At 44.3% G+C, this 17,581-nt stretch overlaps 1 long non-coding RNA gene across 1 annotated transcript; it reads right to left on the bottom strand.

The window, feature by feature from the left end:
- Positions 1 to 6,613: 6,613 nt before the first annotated feature.
- Positions 6,614 to 7,630, bottom strand: LOC127328736 (uncharacterized). The gene is made up of 2 exons (XR_011751780.1): positions 6,886 to 7,630; positions 6,614 to 6,781 (listed from the first exon to the last, which is right to left on the bottom strand). It is a non-coding gene; the product is annotated as an uncharacterized lncRNA (long non-coding RNA).
- Positions 7,631 to 17,581: the final 9,951 nt, after the last annotated feature.

Genomic DNA, 17,581 nt, shown 5'->3' with positions numbered 1-17,581 from the left:
ACGATTGGTTAGAGTACCCAAATAAGGTTTCATTACATTAGACTATTTTCCTGGTTTGTATAGATCAGCTGATGAGTAATGATTTGGTGCCCCCGGGCACATTGGAGCTCGTTTTTTAAGAAAAAAATGAAACAAGAAAATCCAAACAAATAACCTGAACACCTGCACATGTTTTGTATACTTGTGTATAGTTTCGATTAAAAAGATTTCTAATGTAGGCTAAGAACACAAATTTGTGGAGATCTAAGGGAATAAAATACTCTCATTTTATCCCACAATTTGTCTTTTTCGTGCGGCCCAAAATATAACGTATTTTTTAAAAAAATATGGCATGTGTACTAGATGTCTATATGTAGTTCTATATATTTTTCAATACTTTTTGATACCCAGAAATGTCATTTTCAGTTTTTTTTAAATAAAAGTACTATTGCTCACGTGCAAAGGGTTTTCGTTAGCTGATCTTGTATTTTTTTTTTTTTGAAAGGAAGCTGATCTTGTATATTGTGCATATCCAAATACTCCCTCCGGTCTGAAATAATCGACGCGTCACATTGCCTACCTCCGTGTACTTTCTGTATAAGTGCGCGTCAATTTAATGCGACCAGAGGGAGTAACTCCTTGTAACATCCCATGTTTGTTAATCTCATTTTGTTGCTAAGTTGTTCATAAGCATGCATGCATTTGCATTGGTTTGGAGAAATTTTGCACTAAAAAGGTTTGCAACAATGTTGCCAATGTTGTTGTTTGCTCTATTTAAATATTTGGTGTAAAAGCCCCTCAAAATTTTGGGTCATAACACCCTAAAATTACCCTAATTTTTCCCTATTTAAAATTTCCAGAAAATATACTAAAAGGCAGGGGGTTTTGGAAAAAATCCCTTGTCTTCTTCCTCCTTCGGCAGGCAGGCAGCTGCCTGGCAGCGCCTGGTAGCTCGCCGGCCACCTCCTGCTTCGCCTGGCGAAGGGATGAGGATGGCCCGTCCTCCCTTCTCTCCCTCCCGACCTCACTTCCCCCTGGCGCCCCCCCCTTCCTCTCTCTATCTCTCTGTGCCACGGGCAAACCCTAGCCCCCGGCCAACCTCGCCGTCACCGCCGCTCAGGGCTACCCCGCGCCCAGCCGACTAGGCCCGAAGCTCCGCCTCGCGTCTCTGAGCATCCTCGTCGAAGGAATCGACGCGGGGCTCTCTCGTTCGTCCCCAACGCCGCCATCTTCCCCGCGGCCGGCCACCGCCTCCGTCGACCTTGGCGTCGCCGTCCGGCCTTCCCTCGCCTCGCCATCGCCACCAAGAGCACCAGGGTGAGCAGGCGGTCCTCCCCGTGCCCCTGGCCCTCTCCCTCTCGCTCTATACCGCCGCCGCCACGCGAGCCTGCGAGCTCGGCCGCCGGCAATCGCCGCCGTGGTCGCTCCGGCGACCATTGGTGAGCGGCGCCACCACCAAATGGTCGCCCGCGTCCCGCTGACCCTTTTCCCCCCCTGCACGCCCTCGATCGGAGGCCGGATCGCCCGATTGGAGCTCGACCAGAGCTCCCAGAGAGCTCATGGCCGCGCTGACGTCATGCTGACGTCAGCGTGACGCCATATTTATTTTCTTTAATTCTGTTTCATTTTCCGTAATTGATAAATAATTCATATAAATTCAGAAAAATACAAAATTATATATCAATTCGATCAGAAAAACATTTCCTATTTACCTATCCATGTTTCATACATGTTTGAAACAATTAAATGTGGAGCTTATTAGAGAACCCTAATACACCCCTCTCATATGGCGGTGTCCGATGCCGGAACCCCTTCAAATTGACGATGCACCTAGGGTCTATTCAATTCCATTAATATGACATATCATCATCCTTGTATGCGCATTGCATCGATGCCATTTGTTGATTGTTGTTTTACCCTTTCCGGTATTTGCTTCTTCGCGATCGATATAGCACGAGTCCGAGACGATGAAGATCGACAACACCGAAGATCAATAATTGTCCACCGACGACAAGTCAAGCATGCATCAAAGATCCACATTGGTTTGTCAGGGACAAAGGCAAGCCCTAGCCTGGTTCATATATGTTTTGAAATGCTTTTACTTCTGGTTCCTACATATTGCACACGATTCAACCGTCTTTTATCGATAGGTAGAGTTATCCTATCTATTGCATGTTCCACCTTGTAGCCTCAAATACCTGATCCACTGCTCCTAGCATAACTAGGTTGGGCATGTGTGCATCGCTAGAGCCTTTATCTCTTTATGCTTAGCCATGCTTAGTTTGTTACGCTACTACTCCGGTCTTCGGACTGGAGCCTTACAATGAAATGGAAATAGCATGACAGGTTGACGTGGTAAGTATATAGATGTTGATAAACATGACTAAAGGCTCAGACGAGAGGCCACATTGGGATGTGGTGGGTTGTTTCGTTTCTGCCGACCCTAGGAACCGAGTTCTCGCCTCTTGAACCAAGACCGAGCGTACAACCACACGAGGCCCTATTATGGTACCCTCTCGACTCACTAACTTGCCTAGTAGATTCCATGAGTCACATAGTTTGCGTGTTATCTGGACATATGCATCGAAAACGTTTGTGAAAAGGTGCATAGCATACAGGTAGGTAAGCGTGGCCGTGGTGGCTGGGGTTAGAGTCCCTGGGGAAACCCACCTCGCCTCACATCGTTAAGGACCGACTTCGGGACTTGACCCGTTACGGCGGAACAATCCTTGGCGCGTGACTCATGGTCTCGGCGACAGCAAGGTAAAGGTCGTGGTCAACCACCCTCTGCCGGCTTTCCAAGGAAGAGAGCTAATGGTCCTGGCATTAAGAGTCGGTTGGTACGTGTGGGTAAAGTTGTGCACCCCTGCAGGGTTATGAATCTTTTCGAAAAGCCGTGTCCACGGTTACGGACGACTTGGGAATGGATTCTGTGATCATAGACAACTTGAACCTGATCGTAAAACTTGGCAACCAATGTGTGTTTACGGATACCTTCTCCGGGTGTTGAGGGGGTGATCCGAGGATAGTGGATCGAGATGATGAAGATTGGTGGATACTATATGATGATCAATAGAGATAGAGATATCGCTCTCTTATCCCCTTTAAAGATTCTGAGTAGTCGAGCTTCTCCTCTCTCTTGTCTTACAAAGAAAAACAGGCTTTACGCAAAAGAAGCTCCACAGAAAGCCCGCATACCCGCTTTGCTAAAAGGTTGTACTAAGTCTTGCTGAGTCCCTGTACTCAGCTTTGCATGCTTTTGTTTCAGACGAAGTCCCTCCAACAGATGGTGGTTTCTAAGTCGACATCGACGAGTAGCTTGGGGTTCCCAGGTGGCAGCCTGGAATCTATGGGCTGGGACGTCGCCGTTATGCTCCTGGCCTCTTAGGCCTTTTGCTATCTTGCTATGTCTAATAGCATAACTTTGCTTCCGTTGGTTGATGTATGTCAGGTCAGTGACCTCTGCTTGTAATGCTTTGGTTCTTCGCTCAGTTATGAGCTTGTGTTACTTTTTGAGTCGTAGAGTCACTGTTGTGTTACCGATTCTCTCACTGTAGTCTCTCGAGCTCTAGGTTAGGCTTATGTCAGACGAAGATCTGGTATTTGTCTAACCCTGATCCCGGGGGTGCGACACTCCTTAAGCTAAAAACTCCCAAGCATAGGCTACTTCACTTGTCGTGGTTCTTGGCCCCCCTCCCCATAGGTGCTAGCGATTTTGAAATGGATTGTTGCGATTGTGCATCCTAGTCCCACCAAGCCATTGTCGTGTTTGAAAGCTTTCCCTCCACATGGTTTTATATACTCCTTTCATTCTAATTTAGTCTACATTTAAAAAATGTAGACAAAATAGTGATACATTTATTAATATTACTTAAACCAATCAAAACTATATTGAAAGTAGTGTCATTCAATAGAGAGAACAAAACTGCTTTTCTCTATGTTGTTAATTACAAAGCTAAAATGTAGAGTAATTCATGATAAATTTTAGACTTAGAATGTAGAGTGCTTCAGAATTGAGGGAGTAAAATCTAGAGGTAGCTAATGATATGCGAGACATGCACACAAAATCTCAATGGGGACCACTTTCTATTCTAGGCTACACAAAAATAACAAAATCTAACAAAATTTATAGTAATAGTGCACATTTGAACACTATATAATTTGTTAGATTTTATTTTTTGTGTAGTTTAATTATAAATTAGTTTGTAATGTTTGTATGTACTATACATTATTGGCTTTCTCTACATGTTTTTTAGTTTTTTAAACTTTAAAATATGATTTTTATTTTTTTTAAAATATTGAGTTACGTCTAGCTCGGCCTTCATTTAGCCGTCTAAGCAGTAATAGTACTCCCTCCATTCTAATTAAGTATACGTCATACTCCATTTATCAGTAAATTAAACCAATCCATGCTACATTAAAAGTATTGACATCCAATAGAAAAGGCGGGATTGCTTCACTTTCTGTGTCGTTGTTGCTTACAAATCTAAATACTACCTCCGTTTTAAGGAATAAGGCGTCCTCGTTTTTCTAGCTTTTTTGTTTGACCAAGAATTAGTTTAAATAGATAAAAAATGTTTGTATGAAATTAACATAATTAAAAAGTGCTTTTCAATACGAATCCAACGATATTATAATATATGGTCAAAGTTCGTCTTGAAATACGCATGCGCCTTATTCTTTGAAACGGGGGTAATATAACACTATTTTAAAACAAATTTCAAATATACAATATAAAAGAATTCAGAATAAAGTGAGTACTGATTAGTGAAGAGTTTATGGAGCCTTCACTCTCTTCGTGTCACTTTTATTTAGTTGGAGCATTCAGGGCCGGCTCTAGCCCAGGGCAAGAAGTGCGGCGGCCCGGGGCCCAGCCAAATTAGGGGCCCAAAGCTGATACACATGTACTACATATAAGGTAGAAGAGAAAAGAAAAAGAGGCCCATCTATCCACTGTAACCTTTAGCAAGCACGCAGAGAGTCATGGCAGACTATTCGTTTTCTCCCCATCTAGCATGGCCCCGTCGCCTACTCGCCTCGCCCTGATCCCTAATCACCACGGAGAGTCGGAGAATGGGACACGAGAGCTGGCCGCTGCTAACCTGCTACGGCTTACTGCATTCTGCCTAGGCCCTAGAGCAAGAAATTTGGGAGAGAGCAGGATGAACGGGTAATTCCCCAAGCAAAATCTCTAATTGTTTGTGTTCTTAATCTAAGATTCTCAGTCCGGTGGACTGATTTGTCTTTTCTTTACAGCACTCAGGTACTTCCGTTCCGTATAATCTAGGCTCGGTTCCTTCGAAGTCATTCAGAAAACCATGTCTTGGAGGCTTTGAGTTTTACTAATCTGCGGTAATGTTCAGGTGTCCTCTCTCCATTCTTGTAAACATGTTACCTAAAAATGCAAACAAAAGGAAAACTAGTACTAAGTTGATCAAAACCCAGAAAAGAAGCTATGAATGAATTTATGTGACGTTTTGTTCTCTTTCGGGCCCATTGATCGAGTTCGCCCTGGGGCCTCTGTAATCCTAGAGCCGGCCCTGGGAGCATTGTCCGTGTCGCTTTTATTTAGCTGGAGCAGTTGTTCACTGACGCGCAACGTGCGGAGCACCAACCCGCGCGTGGCGCAATCGACTAGGTGCGAAGATTTTTGGAGTTTGTCATTGGCGAGCGGCAGTGTCAAGGAAGTAGCTGCATTTGTTCAGAATAGGTATCGCCTATTCGCTTACCGGGTGCTGACAAACAGAACAAAGATTGTCAAGATTTGGCATGATCAGGTGGTTCGCCTACACGGCTGCACGTACATGACACTGGATAGGACTATACAAGATATCATTTGATGCGTAGAAACATGGGAAACGAAACAGTCAATCATGTACGCAAATATGATCACACCAGGTCAATCCCTTCGCCAAGCACGATCACAACATTCTTATTATAAAGTACTACCTCTGTTTATAAAAGAATGTCATGAATTTGTCTAAATTTAAATATACTAGTACAAGTGCCCGTGCGTTGCACTGGGAGAAACAAATAATTAAAGGCTCTATATAGACACTTCTTCTATTTGTCACCATCATTTATGGTTGTCAGGTTCTCTAATATGTATATTCATAGCAAACATAATCACATCTAATAATATTAAATTGGAAGCAGGTCAGTGCACTAACTTGTAATACCTCAACCGGTGGGTAATACCTCAGACCGGTGATGATGGTGGACGCCAATTCTAAAAAAAATTAAGATATGGGTTCAAACGAATTTACGGTTACTTCACGCACAATATTTTGCCAACTTTTTTAAAATTTAGTACTAAACACATCCGTACAACTAAAATTTTGCCCGACAATCTAGGAAGGCGAGCACTGTAACCCTCACTCTTTCACTTAGTATTCACAACTACTGAATCCAATTAGGCAGATTTCTTAGACTGCGGGCTTGAAGAATTTCTGTAATTATGAAAAAAAAATTGCCCGACAATCTAGGAAGGCGAGCACTGTAACCCTCACTCTTTCACTTAGTATTCACAACTACTGAATCCAATTAGGCAGATTTCTTAGACTGCGGGCTTGAAGAATTTCTGTAATTATGAAAAAAAAATCTAGATTGAAAATAAGATAATCCAGGTAGGTAATATTTATTGGACAATCTCCTTAGCTTGAAAGAAAGAAACAACAGCTGATACCTAATTTCTGGATTCATCGGATAAGACACAAAGAAGAAAAATACTATACACAATACCAATACGGGACATTGGCTGCAGCTGCATCCCGGTATAGCTAACTCCAGGCTCCAGCCATACCTATACTTTCAGAAGGTAATTCAGACATCTATCATACTGAAATAATTCAAAGTTTTCACATCCAAGCAAACAACACACGCAGAAGAGATTGGGGAGAGACTAACATCTTGTCGTCCTCCCAGTTGCTCCACGCGATGGGAACAAACAGAAAAGGCCTCGGCCATCCTTTCTTCATCCTTGCTGAAGACGGCTCGTGGTGGACCGAAGAAGATCGACCTTCTGCCAGAGTTCAGAGATGAGGAGGAGCTGGACCTCAACTCGCCATCCTCGGCCAGAAAACTATGTCCTTGTCCAGGGGAGAGGAAAGCTGCCGCCGGACCGCGCGGATGCAGGTGGACGGTGACTTGCCGCAGGATCCGCGAGATGCAGGGGCACCGCCGAAGCGGGATGCAGAGGAAGCGGTCACTGGCGCTGTAGCCTGGGGAAGCTGGCGGCAGCACAGGGGATAGTCGTTCGTGGAGCAGCCGGGATCCAGTGGTGCAGCCGTGCAGGATCATGTGGGCGGCGCGCTGGGTGGCTGGATCGAGGTCATGTCGACCATGGCTCTGTTGGACCAAACTAATGTACCCAAACAATCTTTGTGGAAAAAAATTGAATGAAACAAACCAGTCACCTGCTCCGCGACCTCGGTCCAGATGCGCGCCTCGAGCTGCATCCACCTCGTTGATGGAGGGAGGCCAAGAGAGACCTTGCCGGCGTCCCGGACCGGTGCCGTTGTTGGTGATGGGCTGGAGGTTGGGTACCGGCAGTATGGGGGAGTACATGGCCGGGCACGGCGCTCCTCCGACGCGATGGTGGAGGCAAGGGCCGGCGGCGGGATCCGCGTTGGCAGAGCAGTTCTCTGCTCGGCTAGGGAGCCGAAAAGAATAAACGAACCGGTATCGGGTGGCATTTTGTTGTATTATGCGTTTTGGTGGGAGGATAAAACGGTCCAAAAAAAACGTTGACGAATTTTTTTGGCAGAAACCTTAGCTCCTTTATTATTAGGTATATAAACTAGGAAAAATACCCGTGCGATGCCACGGAAGTACGGCCAAGAGTTATATGAAAATGTGTTTTGTTAATTCTCACGTGTCTAACAAAGCGGAGACTCAAATCTGATCCAAGCTGCATACGCATCCGGTATATATAAAATATATTTTAAAAATTTACAAAATTTAGGATTTTTTTTTTGCATATAGAGGGATATTTTCTTTGTGTGCACGTGAAGTTTCACATAAAACCGATAATTTTTATGCCCTGTGTAAAAAAAACCTCAAGAAATAGACAATTTTAGCACAATTTTTTTTATTTTTTTACACATGGCATACAAGATGTCGGTTTTTGCTGAAACAATTTTGCGAGCATGTAAGATGTCAAAATATACAGGGGAAATTATTTTTAGTATTTGTTTGACATTTTTAAATACATTCAAAATGCAATTTAAATAAAGGTTGCATATGCACCTGGGTGCATAAACACCCTGACCCTAACAAAGTTGCATTTATAGGGGTCACCTTTTCGTTAGATGTTAACCCCATGGTTTACAAAACTGGCCAAAATTGTTTATTTTTAGAAAATTATAAGAAACTTACAACCATGTAATAAACTGAAAACACATATCTTAGAAGAAAATTCAGTAAGATGGCCAACTTAATTATTATGCCTGGATATACGCATTGGCACTTGCGTAATGCGAACCAGCATTTGATCAATCCAATAGAGAGGGACAAACGGATGCGTAAATAACTACCCTTGCATGCGATCCGGTGGACAAATGTTTCAGCTCGGCGCCGGAGCTACACGCAAGTTCTGAATCCCGGATAGCCCCATTGCACGTCTAGGTAACAATTTTTTCTACAGCGATTTGCTCGTTCCTTTGGGCAGACGCCCGGTGCTCCCCATTGCAGCCTGCCATGGGCATCTCGCCGACCACTCCACCTTCCGTCTTCCTCTTCCATGCAGAAGTCTTTTAATTATAATTATATGTATCATCCATCTCGGTGGCAGCCAGCCCACAATCCATCCCGTTTTGCTGCTCCTTGATGATTTCTGAGTCAAGGACAATTTTAAAACGGACCAAAAAATAGGAGAGAAACCTTCCTTCCTTTATTAGTACTAGTAAAAATGCCCGTGCGTTGCACTGGGAATAAAACAACGGTATTACTGTCAAAAAAGCATTTTAACAATTTATCTTCCGCTACACACGGGTAATTTCTTGTACCTAATAATAAAAGTAAAAGAGTTCTAGTGGTTTCATCTATTTGTTTCCATCATTTGTTCATCAATCACACTCGACCAATTGTGCCTTGCTAAAATCGCTAAAAAATGTTCTCCCTCGCTGTAGGGATCCCGCATCAGGAAAACACGCGTAATTGAAGGATCCAATGACATAATACCAAGGGAAACTGGCGCAATCGAGCCACCCCGTGCCAGGAAAATCGGATAGCATGCCAGGAAAACCAACGAAGGAAGTCGTTCCTACATCGTCAAGAAAAAAGTATGCGTCTCGCGAGCGATCCATGTTGTCATATTAGCGAGGTGGTACTAATGGAGGTTGTTGTTAGGGGTGTGCATAATTTTCGCTCCATATCTGCATCTGTTTTCGAGGATATGGTATGCACTTTTTAATAATTCGCTGACGATGATTAAATATGCATCTCCAATCTAGAATATCTTTTTTTGTCCATAATATTCTGGACAACTTCACAATATTTTACATTGGGAGCCAACCTTGTGGACAATAAAACATTGCAAGGTAGAGTGATGGAAGACAACGTCGTTCTATATTGTTTTCTGTGTGGAATTACATGTTTTTGACCGTGCCGGTAGAATCCATCTCTATTGACTATAGCTGGTTCTGCACTTTTTGCTCATCACCTTGTAGTCACTCTTCTATTTTGAGAAGTCAAAGTGTTTTAAATATTTCTAAGAAAGGAATATCAAGTGCCATATTAAATAAAGATTTTACTCTCTCAAACCTGTAAATTACTCATGCCATATTATAACAAAAATATTTTACTCTCCCAAACTTAAATTTTTCGTGCCCTGGCTAGCACCCGTAGTTTTGCCTCATTTCGTGCGCTCATAAAGTGGTGTAATTAAGATATCACGGTGCAAGGCAAACAATTGCAGCAGGATGCAATATGAAATAAACAACACCACCTCATTTTAGCTGGTAGTTTTCCGTTGAATTCAACACATGTATGGCTCAGATTTTCGTTTTGCTGGAATTTTCAGTTCAAACAAAAGCGAGATTTTACATACGTGTTTATCGGTTCGATCATTGTGGGTAGAATAGACAGACTATGCTGTAGCTAGCCATGGCCGAGATGGAGCGCCAACCTAGACTTTCCTTGGGCTTGCCTTGCCCCAACATCTAAATAAAGGGCGCCTTTTCGACGAAAGCTTAGCTTGGTAGGCGCAGCTTACTCACCCTACTCCCTAATTAAGCATTTGGCAACACCGGTCAGTAAATAGATTCGATCTAATCTTAACAGCTATATGCCTGATGGATCACTTTACTACAGTACCTGTTTATCAGATAAACATTAACATGTTGTGTGACTGAAAATGAAGGGGGAAAAGCACAGACCGCAGTTTGTCCTGAAACCAGTGATGTCAATCTCGTTTCTTTTCACTGAGCTTTGCGTGCTGCTTCTTCCTTTACAGTATTTTACACCAAATTTCACTGCCAAGGTTGGGGGAGGAAACGCCTGGTCGTGGTGGCCGAGCTTCTGTGGAGGGAGAGGGCGGAGGAAACCAGTTTAGCAAGCAGCATGCCCACCTCTTCCAGGCACTCCAGCAGGTCGTTAGTTCCCAGAGCTACGCCTGAAGGAGCCGTCAACCTCACATGCGCGAAGGGTCAGCTCCACTTCGTTTGGTACCTGCAGCACCGGCTTGACGTGGCCACGAAGGGGAATCCGACCTCGCGGGCACGAATGGCCCGCTCCACCTCGAGTCCTCCATCAGATCAAGTCCATCGCAGGGGAATCAAGCAGATTGGTCAAGGGCAACCATGAAAACACAGTAACACGGGACCAATCCCTAATTCCCCGAAGAATGATGCGTACTGCCAGGAAAGCTCCAGATCGGAACTCTCCACGGATCCGGCGTCCTGGATTCCTCCCAGCGCCACCGACCTAGGCTCGACGCCGTCGTCCTGCTCACCATGCCGGTGAACCCTTGCCGTGCCGCCGCTCTACTCCATAGCACCACCGCAATTGGCTTCAAATCAAGGACACCACCGGAGATAGCATCAAGCTCAACTTCAGCAACGGCAGTCGCCGGCGGGAGATGGTGGACGGGGCTGGAGGCGGGGAGCCGGCGTGGGGCCGATAGGCCGCAGCGGGTGGAGCTCCATGAGAAGGAGGGCGGGAAACGGGGTCTCCGGGAGCCTCTTCGGGCATGGAGTCGGGCCGCACCGACGAGCACGAACTGCGGGATCTAGGCGCCAAAGGAGTTGGAACAGGGGCGCTGAGCCAGGTGCGTGCCGGTCAACAGGGCCGGCTCTAGGATTACAGAGGCCCCAGGGCGAACTCGATCAATGGGCCCGAAAGAGAACAAAACGTCACATAAATTCATTCATAGCTTCTTTTCTGGGTTTTGATCAACTTAGTACTAGTTTTCCTTTTGTTTGCATTTTTAGGTAACATGTTTACAAGAATGGAGAGAGGACACCTGAACATTACCGCAGATTAGTAAAACTCAAAGCCTCCAAGACATGGTTTTCTGAATGACTTCGAAGGAACCGAGCCTAGATTATACGGAACGGAAGTACCTGAGTGCTGTAAAGAAAAGACAAATCAGTCCACCGGACTGAGAATCTTAGATTAAGAACACAAACAATTAGAGATTTTGCTTGGGGAATTACCCGTTCATCCTGCTCTCTCCCAAATTTCTTGCTCTAGGACCTAGGCAGAATGCAGTAAGCCGTAGCAGGTTAGCAGCGGCCAGCTCTCGTGTCCCATTCTCCGACTCTCCGTGGTGATTAGGGATCAGGGCGAGGCGAGTAGGCGACGGGGCCATGCTAGATGGGGAGAAAACGAATCGTCTGCCATGACTCTCTGCGTGCTTGCTAAAGGTTACAGTGGATAGATGGGCCTCTTTTTCTTTTCTCTTCTACCTTATATGTAGTACATGTGTATCAGCTTTGGGCCCCTAATTTGGCTGGGCCCCGGGCCGCCGCACTTCTTGCCCTGGGCTAGAGCCGGCCCTGAATGCTCCAACTAAATAAAAGTGACACGAAGAGAGTGAAGGCTCCATAAACTCTTCACTAATCAGTACTCACTTTATTCTGAATTCTTTTATATTGTATATTTGAAATTTGTTTTAAAATAGTGTTATATTACCCCCGTTTCAAAGAATAAGGCGCATGCGTATTTCAAGACGAACTTTGACCATATATTATAATATCGTTGGATTCGTATTGAAAAGCACTTTTTAATTATGTTAATTTCATACAAACATTTTTTATCTATTTAAACTAATTCTTGGTCAAACAAAAAAGCTCGTAAAACGAGGACGCCTTATTCCTTAAAACGGAGGTAGTATTTAGATTTGTAAGCAACAACGACACAGAAAGTGAAGCAATCCCGCCTTTTCTATTGGATGTCAATACTTTTAATGTAGCATGGATTGGTTTAATTTACTGATAAATGGAGTATGACGTATACTTAATTAGAATGGAGGGAGTACTATTACTGCTTAGACGGCTAAATGAAGGCCGAGCTAGACGTAACTCAATATTTTAAAAAAAATAAAAATCATATTTTAAAGTTTAAAAAACTAAAAAACATGTAGAGAAAGCCAATAATGTATAGTACATACAAACATTACAAACTAATTTATAATTAAACTACACAAAAAATAAAATCTAACAAATTATATAGTGTTCAAATGTGCACTATTACTATAAATTTTGTTAGATTTTGTTATTTTTGTGTAGCCTAGAATAGAAAGTGGTCCCCATTGAGATTTTGTGTGCATGTCTCGCATATCATTAGCTACCTCTAGATTTTACTCCCTCCATTCTGAAGCACTCTACATTCTAAGTCTAAAATTTATCATGAATTACTCTACATTTTAGCTTTGTAATTAACAACATAGAGAAAAGCAGTTTTGTTCTCTCTATTGAATGACACTACTTTCAATATAGTTTTGATTGGTTTAAGTAATATTAATAAATGTATCACTATTTTGTCTACATTTTTTAAATGTAGACTAAATTAGAATGAAAGGAGTATATAAAACCATGTGGAGGGAAAGCTTTCAAACACGACAATGGCTTGGTGGGACTAGGATGCACAATCGCAACAATCCATTTCAAAATCGCTAGCACCTATGGGGAGGGGGGCCAAGAACCACGACAAGTGAAGTAGCCTATGCTTGGGAGTTTTTAGCTTAAGGAGTGTCGCACCCCCGGGATCAGGGTTAGACAAATACCAGATCTTCATCTGACATAAGCCTAACCTAGAGCTCGAGAGACTACAGTGAGAGAATCGGTAACACAACAGTGACTCTACGACTCAAAAAGTAACACAAGCTCATAACTGAGCGAAGAACCAAAGCATTACAAGCAGAGGTCACTGACCTGACATACATCAACCAACGGAAGCAAAGTTATGCTATTAGACATAGCAAGATAGCAAAAGGCCTAAGAGGCCAGGAGCATAACGGTGACGTCCCAGCCCATAGATTCCAGGCTGCCACCTGGGAACCCCAAGCTACTCGTCGATGTCGACTTAGAAACCACCATCTGTTGGAGGGACTTCGTCTGAAACAAAAGCATGCAAAGCTGAGTACAGGGACTCAGCAAGACTTAGTACAACCTTTTAGCAAAGCGGGTATGCGGGCTTTCTGTGGAGCTTCTTTTGCGTAAAGCCAGTTTTCCTTTGTAAGACAAGAGAGAGGAGAAGCTCGACTACTCAGAATCTTTAAAGGGGATAAGAGAGCGATATCTCTATCTCTATTGATCATCATATAGTATCCACCAATCTTCATCATCTCGATCCACTATCCTCGGATCACCCCCTCAACACCCGGAGAAGGTATCCGTAAACACACATTGGTTGCCAAGTTTTACGATCAGGTTCAAGTTGTCTATGATCACAGAATTCATTCCCAAGTCGTCCGTAACCGTGGACACGGCTTTTCGAAAAGATTCATAACCCTGCAGGGGTGCACAACTTTACCCACACGTACCAACCGACTCTTAATGCCAGGACCATTAGCTCTCTTCCTTGGAAAGCCGGCAGAGGGTGGTTGACCACGACCTTTACCTTGCTGTCGCCGAGACCATGAGTCACGCGCTAAGGATTGTTCCGCCGTAACGGGTCAAGTCCCGAAGTCGGTCCTTAACGATGTGAGGTGAGGTGGGTTTCCCCAGGGACTCTAACCCCAGCCACCACGGCCACGCTTACCTACCTGTATGCTATGCACCTTTTCACAAACGTTTTCGATGCATATGTCCAGATAACACGCAAACTATGTGACTCATGGAATCTACTAGGCAAGTTAGTGAGTCGAGAGGGTACCATAATAGGGCCTCGTGTGGTTGTACGCTCGGTCTTGGTTCAAGAGGCGAGAACTCGGTTCCTAGGGTCGGCAGAAACGAAACAACCCACCACATCCCAATGTGGCCTCTCGTCTAAGCCTTTAGTCATGTTTATCAACATCTATATACTTACCACGTCTGAGCCTTTGGAATGGAGAATTTCCATCATCAAACAATGAACTTTATGTTGAATCGTGGCCTCTTTTAGGATTTAGTGAGTTTTGGTCTTTGATTATAGCTTAATTTTTCAGTTCTTACCTGAGTGCAGACGCTACAAAATGCTCTGAACATTTTATGTAAGTACTTGTTTCAGTAGTGTGAGCTCTTCTAAAAGGCTCTCGAAAATGTTCTGAACAATTTCATACGTCTCAGTCTTGATTTACAATGTTTTCATCGCAGCGGTAAGTTTTTTGTTAACATATCTAAATGTGTGTATGGCCTGATTCAGTCACGTAAGAACACCTCAAATTGCAAATACTCACAGGGCAATAAGAACTTGTTTCTTTCTAATATTTACATTCAAAACAACTTACACTCACTTCTTTCTGAAATATCAGTATTCATCGGAGATGTATGTAAGTAGATTCACAGTACAAACTCTATACGCACATACAACAAAGAGCAATTAATGGTCGTTTGATTACTCAAGAAGCCAAATAGCAAGTACAAGATACAGTAAACAAGAACAAGGAATCTTAAGTTGTAGCTGGTCAATCTCCCAAAGCTATCACAGAAGCAAAATTCTATCGTAGCTGGCCAATCTCCCAAGCCCTTGTGTGCTCACAGTCCACGCGAGTCTGTACAAGGCTGGCGTCGTGGGGCACCAGAAGACAGCGACGGTGCGGAGGCTGCGGACGCCGACGGCTTCGGCGCCGTAGACCGGCCAGGAGAACATGCGCGTAAGGCCTTGTTTGGCAGCCTGGTTTTTAAGTAGATACGCGTGTATTACACCAGCCCAGTTAATTACTCGAAAATACTCTTTGTTCCTATTTGGTAGACCGGTGTCTAGCAGTGTAAGCCCAATTATACACGTGAAAACTCGTCGGGATGAGCAGTTTTCCAGACTCGAGGTGACCATCGCGTTTTATACACTCGCTTTCTACGGATTGACGACGGGTATCGGGTGTCCACCCAAAACACGTTGATTAATACTCTTCCAGACACAGAAATCCACCGCTTCCAAACAAGGCCTAAGGGGTCTGTATAGGTCATTCGTTGCCGTGTTGTTTAGGGATAAGACAAAGGGCTGGTTGGGTGGGACGCGATTCAAGGGGTACTTTGCAAAATGCATTGGCTAGATGCGGGGGGTTAACTGCAAAACCGTATGGGATTAAGACGGCACGGGCGATTTAGATCGGATGGCGGAAGATCTTCGGATGCAGGGGTGCAGGAAGGACGTGGATTCATAAGATACGACGACATTCTTTTATATGGATACATTCGAATCTAGATAAATCTTAGACATCCTTTTACGAACGAGGGAGTAGATTTATTAGTTCAAAAGATGAGTTGTCGCATTTTCTTAACATAAAAAAGTTCCCTTTATTATCTCTGTTCCGTTTCCACTCGTTTCGGGTGGCGGACAATTGTCTAACAATGCACCCAATTGCGCCCCCTAAAATGGACAAAAACGTGTTTTTTAACCATTTTAAACACATTTCACGTTTAAAAGTAATTATATAAATAGTTCAAAATTGAAACTAGTGCGGAATTTAAAACCTCAGCTAGATCATTAAATAAACTAAACTTTAGTAAACTAGGGTTTCTACTAATTTGAGTCAGACTCGATCTTGATGACGACCAGTTTGGACTCGTTGACTGTCACCAATGCCAGGGCCACCTCCATTTGGGATGCCCTAATCGCATCCGCCTAGTTTGGCCACTCCGTCTTATCCACTGGCGCTGGCAACAGATCCTGAAACGCCACTGTGAGGCGCACACTTATATTGGCCTTGTTCTTCACGCAATCCGGGTAACCAGAGTCAATGGAATTGTTGCCAAAGTCAAACCAGGATGGGGGTGGCGAGGTGACGAAGAAGGATTGGTGTCGGATCTCATGCTTGGTCTCGAATAAATTGACACACTGACATCGGAGATGGTGGCCAAGTCGGTCAGCATGATCTGGTTCTCGGCCATGATCTTGGCTTCGGCCTACAAAACCTTGGACTTGGCATCGGCATCCATGAGCCTAGCCTTGGCTTCGGCCTCGATGAGCCTAGACTTCGCAAAGGCCACTTTCACCTCAAGAGCTCTCAATTGAAGATCAACGAAGCTCTTGGCGGTTGCCTCTTTCTCTTTGCGTCACCTCTCTTCCTTTTCGGGGATGGTCTCTTCCTTCTTGACCATCAACTCCCTTAAGGTGTCTTGGAACGCCAATGAGGAAGCTTGACGGTGCATGTCAGTCTTGGCTGCCTTGTGGCCAACTAGACGTTTGGCACGACCATCACCGACTGCATCATCAGTGGAACGGGCGTCTAGGCTTTGCCCATCGTATTCGAGGTCGATTATACCGTCCGTTGAAGAATTGCCTTTGACATTGCCCTTCTTCATGTTCTCGAGTTTCCTCCAAAGGGCGTAGCTTGTTTCCCAGTTCTTGGTGTCCTTGAGCAACATCCAACAATGGCCAGTGTGAAGCACTTGTTGTCGTAGGTGGACTTGAAGTGCTCCAAAGCATAAACAACCTACACACACAACAAGCAATGATACATGCTCACATATGTGCTAGCAACATTGAGAAGAGGGGAAGAGGTTTACCATGTCAACGGCCGAGACATCACTTATTACTCTTCCCTAGCCTTGGAACTGGCTACACTCGGCATGATAAAGCCCCTCCTCTTTGCAAGGGAGAGATCTTTGCGCTCACTATAGAAGGGGTTTCTCATGAACTTCCTATGCTCATGGAAGTACTTGCCCACAGGGTCCAATAGGAAAATCTCTTTTGCTCGGCACCGCAAAGTGGATCTTGTGAAATCTCTATCCAAGCATTGCATAGCAATTTGTCCTCTTTGGTGATGTAGCTCACCGTCCTTTGGCTAACCTTCTTGCCGTCGAAAACCGTCGTGACAAGTGACGCAGCCAGTGTTGTGGTTGTGGCTTGCGTGATGCCCTCAGCCATGGTTCAGGTGTTGTCCAGCGGTGAATTTCCGTCCTAGTTAGGTTTGAAAGTTTGAGTTGTTCCGTGTGATTGGTAGAAGTGAACTGCAGTTTTGGTTGGTCTGTGTGCTTTGCGGCCTGATCTATAATTTTGTTTTGGTATAAGTGCTTGG

This window comes from Lolium perenne, chromosome 2 (assembly GCF_019359855.2).
Source record: "Lolium perenne isolate Kyuss_39 chromosome 2, Kyuss_2.0, whole genome shotgun sequence".
Classification (NCBI taxonomy): domain Eukaryota; kingdom Viridiplantae; phylum Streptophyta; class Magnoliopsida; order Poales; family Poaceae; genus Lolium; species Lolium perenne.
The sequence above is the reverse complement of the archived record's forward strand: the minus strand, read 5'-3'. Positions and strand labels throughout refer to the sequence as shown.